Genomic DNA, 6,485 nt, shown 5'->3' on the forward strand with positions numbered 1-6,485 from the left:
AGGCTTAAGAGATGAAGGGGGTATTTACCATTCTTACCTGTATTGCTACATACTTGGTTTGAATATTTTGAATGAAATAATGGAGCTCTGGACGAATTAGTCCAGGTTTATACCCAGTTGTGCCTTAGTTGACCTTGGACTATCTATCAAAAAGATCAATCTGGGGCAGCTAGGTGGTGCAGTGAATCCGGCCCTAGAATCAGGAGGACTTGAGTTCAAATTTGACCTCTTACTAGCCATGTGACCTTAGGCAAGCCACTTAGCCCTAATTGTCCTACCTTCCCCCCTCCAAAAAGAAAAAAAAAGATCAATCTGACATAACTTTTTGAAGCAAATGAAGGGGAAAATGGGGCTGAGAGAGTGGCAGTGAGAAGCCATTTTTAATCATCTGGGCATGAAATGATCGTCACTGTGCCAAAACTTGACTTTGGATGGTAAAAGGACAAGAAAGGCTGTAGAAAAAGTATTACAAAATACAGAGTCAATCCAATAAATATTCACTAAGCAACTATGAGTAATGTACAAGGCACTACAGTAGTGTTGAGGATGTAAAGGCAAAAAATGAAAAATAAAAATCCCTGCCTTCAGGGATATTACACTGTATGAGAGGAGAGAGAAAAAAATTTTTTTTAAATGATAAATGTTTTTGTCTAGAGTATAGATAAGGGGAAATGGTTTAAAAAAAAGAATTGATATTTTAAAAAGTATTTTTATGCTTTTAAAAAAATATCATAGTGATACTCAGAAATACCCTTCTCTTCTTCCTAGTGATCTTTCAAACAGGAAATATTTGTTCATATCTTTGACCATTTATGCGTTGGAAAATTGCTTTTGGTTTTATATATTTGTATTAATTTTCTATATATCTGAATATCAGACCCTTATAAAAGATATTAGATACATAAATTTCCCCCCAGGCAGCAGCTTCCCTTCTTTTCCTAGCTGTTAATGATTTTGTTTGTGGAGAAGGTTTTTCATTTCATGTAATTGAAATTCTTTTTCATCTTAATCTTATTTGGTTAAGAATTTTTTCCTTATTCCAACTTGTTAAAGGTATGTCCTTTCATTTTTCTCTATTTAAAAAAAAAAGTGAGGTTGGTGTCACAAGAGGCTCCAGGGTTCTCGGGGCCAGTGCTGCTGTGCATAGTGCTGTGATGGATCCGGCAGTTGGTGGTTTATGTCCAGTGGTGTAAAGTCCAGTCCACTCATCCAGGGACTGAGAAACCATCTCGAAACCCTGGCCGTAGCGAATTTGGTATCTCCTGGAATCGCTGCTCCCTCAGCTCCCTCTGGTCAGCCCAGGATCATGTGTTTGTGGTGGCCAGGCTGCATTCACCGTGTGGGCTCTTCACCTTTTCTGGGTCATGGACCCCTTTGACAGTCTGATGAAGCCTGTGAAACCCTCCTTAAAATAATGATGCTTTAAGATGCATGATGGGGGCGGCCAGGTAGCACAGTGAGTAAGAGCACCGGCTCCAGTGTCAGGATGACCTGGGGATCGAATCCAGGCTCAGACACTTAGCACCCACCCAGAAACACCTGGACGTGTAACCTTGAGCAAGTTACTTAACCCTGATTGCTTAAAAAAAAAAAAGATGCATGATAGAAGGAAATGCTAGATTTCAGTTAGAGATGTTAATAACTGACTCCATCACTACATGCCTGTCTCCCCCAGTACATGACATGGTTTGCAGACTTGGGTCTGAAGTAAAAGAAAGCCATGATATCAACAGCATTGTATCTTAGCATGGTGAAGTGTGCTGGAAAACAATTGCTGAATGTAAGTGCTATACAGATTCAGGACAAAATGTGGATTACTTAAAGAGTGTGAGCCTCTTAGGTCCTGTATATATATATTCCCTGACTAAGGCACAGTTTGAAGTTTGATATTCCCTTTGGTTCCAATGGACAAATTTTCCAGAGCTATTTCCTGAAATATTTGTTGCTCTGGAGAGTCTGCAACCAGAAGCTATTCCTCTTAGCTTAATGAAACAAACATCATGTCTGGAACGAGCTTTGGGTGATGTGTTTTTATTGATTGGAAAGGAATGTCCATTTCTTTTAAGAGATTTGCTTGTATCTAAGGAGCTTGCTGAAGTGTTTGGACAATCTGTGATGGATATACTCAGAGTATTCACTGGTTCTCTATGTGGACTCAATCTGAGTAATATTTTGTGGCATGGATTTGCATGTCCTCAGGAAATTCCTCCAAAGCATTGCTCTATGCTGGTGTTGTCGACAGCAGGCTTGGGATGACTATTAAAAAGTTATCTTCAGCAAACTAACTTTACATTTGTACATCGGCCTTTTCTAACTTTTACACACTTAAAGGAATTAATCATTTTTCCTGATATTAATGATAAAGTACTGTCAATAGCTGAAGAACTGGTAAAGAAATCAACTTTTGTGTTGAAAGCCATGATCCCATTTTGGGAAGCTATAGTAATGAAATTCAGATCACATAGACTACCTAAACTATAAGATTCACACCCCAAATTGAAATTTCACTCATGGAGGAGACATTGCCTGGGATCCTCCCGTGCAGGACCCTGACAGCTGTAGCAGGATTCCCCAGCTTGTGTGGTCAGGTGTTGGTGCTTCTTCGAAACGGTGATGCTTGTAATTATATATTTATATCCATTATTAATCATAGTTGCTCTTATTCTGCTATCTTTAAGCCTTTCACTCTGTTATCTCCAGTTTCCTTCCCATTCACCTATATTCTTTAAATAAACTATATTATATTGGAAAAAAAAAAAAGATATAGTTTCAGGGGCAGCTATGTGGCGAAGTGAATAGAGCACCAGCTCTAGAGTCAGGAGAACTTGAGTTCAAATCCAGCTTCAGACACTTAACAAGTTACTAGCTGTGTGACCTTGGGGAAGTCACTTAAACCCAATTGTCCAGGAGCCTTCCTCCCCTCCAAAAAGGAAAAAAAAAAGATATAGCTTCTTTTGATGTGGGTTTTATACTCATTTAGAATTTATTGTGGTATATATTGTAAGATGCTCATCTAAACCCATTTTAGGTTTTTGTTTTTTTCAGCAGTTCTTATTGAATAATTGGTCCTTTCCCAAGTAGCTTATTTTGGAATTTATCAAACCCTGGGCTATTGAGTTTTATTGTTTCTGATCCTTACTTATCATTCTTTTCTACTGTCTACTTTTCCATTTTTTACCCAGTGACAGGTATTTTTCTTCATAGAATGATATGATTATGGGATTTGAGTTGTTTCTGCTTTTAATAAGATTAATTATACTATTTTTCTAATGTTGATTATCCTTACATCCTTGCTGTAAATCCAACTTGGTCATAATGTTTGGGTTTTTTGTTTGTTTTGTTTTTGCTTTTTTGCATACATGGCTGTCATCATGTTAGAAATTTATTTAACATTTCTATATCAATATTTTTAATGAGTTTGGTCTTATAGTTCTACTTCTTCCCTCTTTTGTTAAGATATTTGGGTAAAATTTGTTTTACTAAAAATTTTTTTAGAATATTTTTTCAATTATTATGAATAATTTGTGTAAAACAGGTATTAATTGCCCTTCAAATAATTGATATAATTTAACTGTAAATCTATCAGGGGTGGGGACCCTGCAGTCTCTAGGTCACATGAATACAAACTTCACAGAATGGTTTTCTTTGGATTCAGTCAAAGAGCTGCACTTGGGGACCTAGAAGGCCACATGTAACCTCAGGGAAGGTAAATGTCCTTAGAATGGCTTATGGTCACATGGATAGTTAAGTATCAGAGACAGGATTTGAACCCATGTCTTCTGATCTGAGTCACAGTTTGTCTCTGTCTGTCTGTCTCTCTTTCTCTCTCTCTCTCTCTCTCTCTCTCTCACACACACACACACACACACACACAAACACAATGTACCTTTTTATTCAGAACAGGGTTGGTTTGTTTGCTTTGATTTTTGAGGGTAGAATAGTTCCTTAATGGTTTGTTCAGTTTCACTTTCTGCAAGTTGTTTAAAATATCTATTTCTTGTTTGATTAATCTAGTTTTACATTTTGATGGGTAATCCCTCATTTCCTTTAAATTCTTAGACTTGCTAGTATAAAATATGCTATACTGTTTTTTTGAAGAACCATCTACTAGCTTTATTTACCAATTTTATAGTCTTTTTGTTTTCCATTTGATCTACATATTTCACCTTTAATTTTTAAAATGTGTTCTTTTATGATTATTTTAGGGATAAAGGTAGAACTGAGCTTGTGATCTCATTGATATAGATAATTCCCAGGTAAGAAAACTCCTCTATAAATTCCACCTTCTCTGCAACTTATAGTCTTAGAGAGTTACCTAGAACATTGCATGATTAAGTGACTTGACCATAGTCACACAGTCAGGAAATATCAGACGGTAGACTTGAATGCAGGTTTTCTTGGTTTCATCTTATCTGCTATACCGTACTGCATTTCATTATTTTCTGATTATTTGGGGTTTGTTAATTTGTTAATATTCTAGTTTTTAAAAATGCATTCTCAGTTTACTAGCCCTTTCCTTTTCTATTTTATTAATTTCTATTTTCAGCTATGTTGTCAGACTCCAAGAGTAATCATTAACGTTTTGATTTTAGCAGGGTAAGAGGTCTATAGTGAAGAGACCCTAGGACCTATACTGCTTAACATTTTTATCATTGACTTGGCTAAAGGCATATTTCTCTCTTCTTACTGGTCTCACAATTTGGCAGGGTTATTTGTTTGTTTTTTGCCAGATCTTCATCCTTGTTATGCCCACTAACCATGGGTATCCTCCAAGGCTCTGTCCTTGGTCCTCTTCTCTCTTGTCTCTAGACTATCTCATTTGGTAAGATCATCATGGCTTCATCCAAAGATATTTCCTAGATCCATTTACCCAGTCCTGTTTTTTCTCCTCAGATTCTGTCTGCTATCACCAACTGCTTGTTTGACATTTTGAACTGGATGTCCTATAAGCATCTCAAATGCAACAGGTACAAAACAAAATTTATTATCTTTCCCCAAAACCCTCCCCCTCTTTTGAAATTCCTTATGACTGTTGAAACCACCACCCTTCCAGATACCCAGATTCATGATCTTCATATACTACTTGACTCTCATCCTTGCTTTCCCTATATATCAAATCAATTTTCCAAATCTTACAATTTCTTTCACCATAACATCTCTCACATATATCCCCTTTTCTTTATGTACACAGCCACCATCCTACAACAGATCTTCATCACTTCTCCCTTACACTATTGCAATAGCCTTCTAATTGGTCTCCCTGCCTAAATTCTCTCCCAATTTCAATCCATTCTCCACTTCACTGCCAAAGTGATTTTCCTATAGCATAGGTATCATCTCTTTACTCAGTAAACTCCAGTGGCTCCCAATTACCTATAGTATCAAATATAAATTCTTTGGAATTTAAAACTCCTCTCAGCTTGGTCCTTTACTCCATTTCTAATCTCCTTCCATTCTGATTTCCTCTATGTACTCTACAATCCAGCATACTGCCCTACTTATTGTTCCTTGCACATGATACTCCTTTTTCTCTCTCCTTGCCTTTCTGTCAGCTGGTCCCCATGCCTGAAATGTTCTCCCTCCAAATCTCCGAGTCTTAGAATCCCTGGAGACTTTCTTTAAGGTTCAACTCAAATGCTGTCTTCTTCTAAAGGACTTTCCTAGCTATCCCAGCTTCCAGTACCTTTCCCTTTAAGATTACCTTCCCTATCTCCTGAATTTATCTTTTATTTTCTGGTGTAAATGTAATGTGTCCTCCATTAGGATGTAAATTTACTGAGGACAAAAACTCTTTTTATATCTTTGGTGCTTAGACATGTGTCTGACATGTAGTATGTACTTCATGAATGCTTTCTGATTGATTGCTTTCAAGGTTGCAAGATTAATATATGTCAAAAACAACTATTTTGCTATCTCCCTCAGCATCTTGATCTTTTCATTCTCTGTTTTGTTAAAGGTCATTTACCCCCCTCTTCCATATACAATTTTGCTGGTAATCTTGGTTGTAAGCCTAGATCCTTTACCTTCTGGAATATTGTATTCTAAGGTCTCCATCTCTTTATAGTAGTGGCTTCTAAATCTCATGTGATCCTCTTTGGTACTTGAATTTTTTTTTTCTGTCACTTGCAGTGTTTTTTCCTTCACCTGAGAGCCCTTGATTTTACTTATAATATTCCTGGTAGTTTTCATTTTGAGATCTCTTTCAGGAGGTGACCAGTGAATGCCTTCAATTTCCACTTTGCCCTCTGATTCTAAGATATTTGAGCATTTTTTCCTTTATAATTTCTTGGAGTATAATGTCTAAGCTCTTTTTCTGTTCATGGATTTTAGGAAGTCCAGTGATTCTTTTTTTGTTTTTTTTTTTAAAGCAATTGCGGTTAAGTAACTTGCTCAAGCTTACATGGCCAGGTGTTTCTGATTGGGTGCTAAGTGTCTGAGCCCGGATTCGATTCCCAGGTCGTCCTGACACTAGGGTTGGTACTCTT

General features: G+C 37.0%; 1 pseudogene; it reads left to right on the forward strand.

The window, feature by feature from the left end:
• The first annotated feature begins 1,599 nt into the window (after positions 1-1,599).
• On the forward strand, positions 1,600-2,607 carry LOC138167569 (endoplasmic reticulum membrane-associated RNA degradation protein pseudogene; annotated as a pseudogene).
• The last annotated feature ends 3,878 nt before the right edge of the window (positions 2,608-6,485 follow it).

This window comes from Petaurus breviceps, unplaced genomic scaffold (assembly GCF_028583685.1).
Source record: "Petaurus breviceps papuanus isolate PSGF00001 unplaced genomic scaffold, PetGlider_PUasm1.0 229, whole genome shotgun sequence".
Lineage (NCBI taxonomy): Eukaryota > Metazoa > Chordata > Mammalia > Diprotodontia > Petauridae > Petaurus > Petaurus breviceps.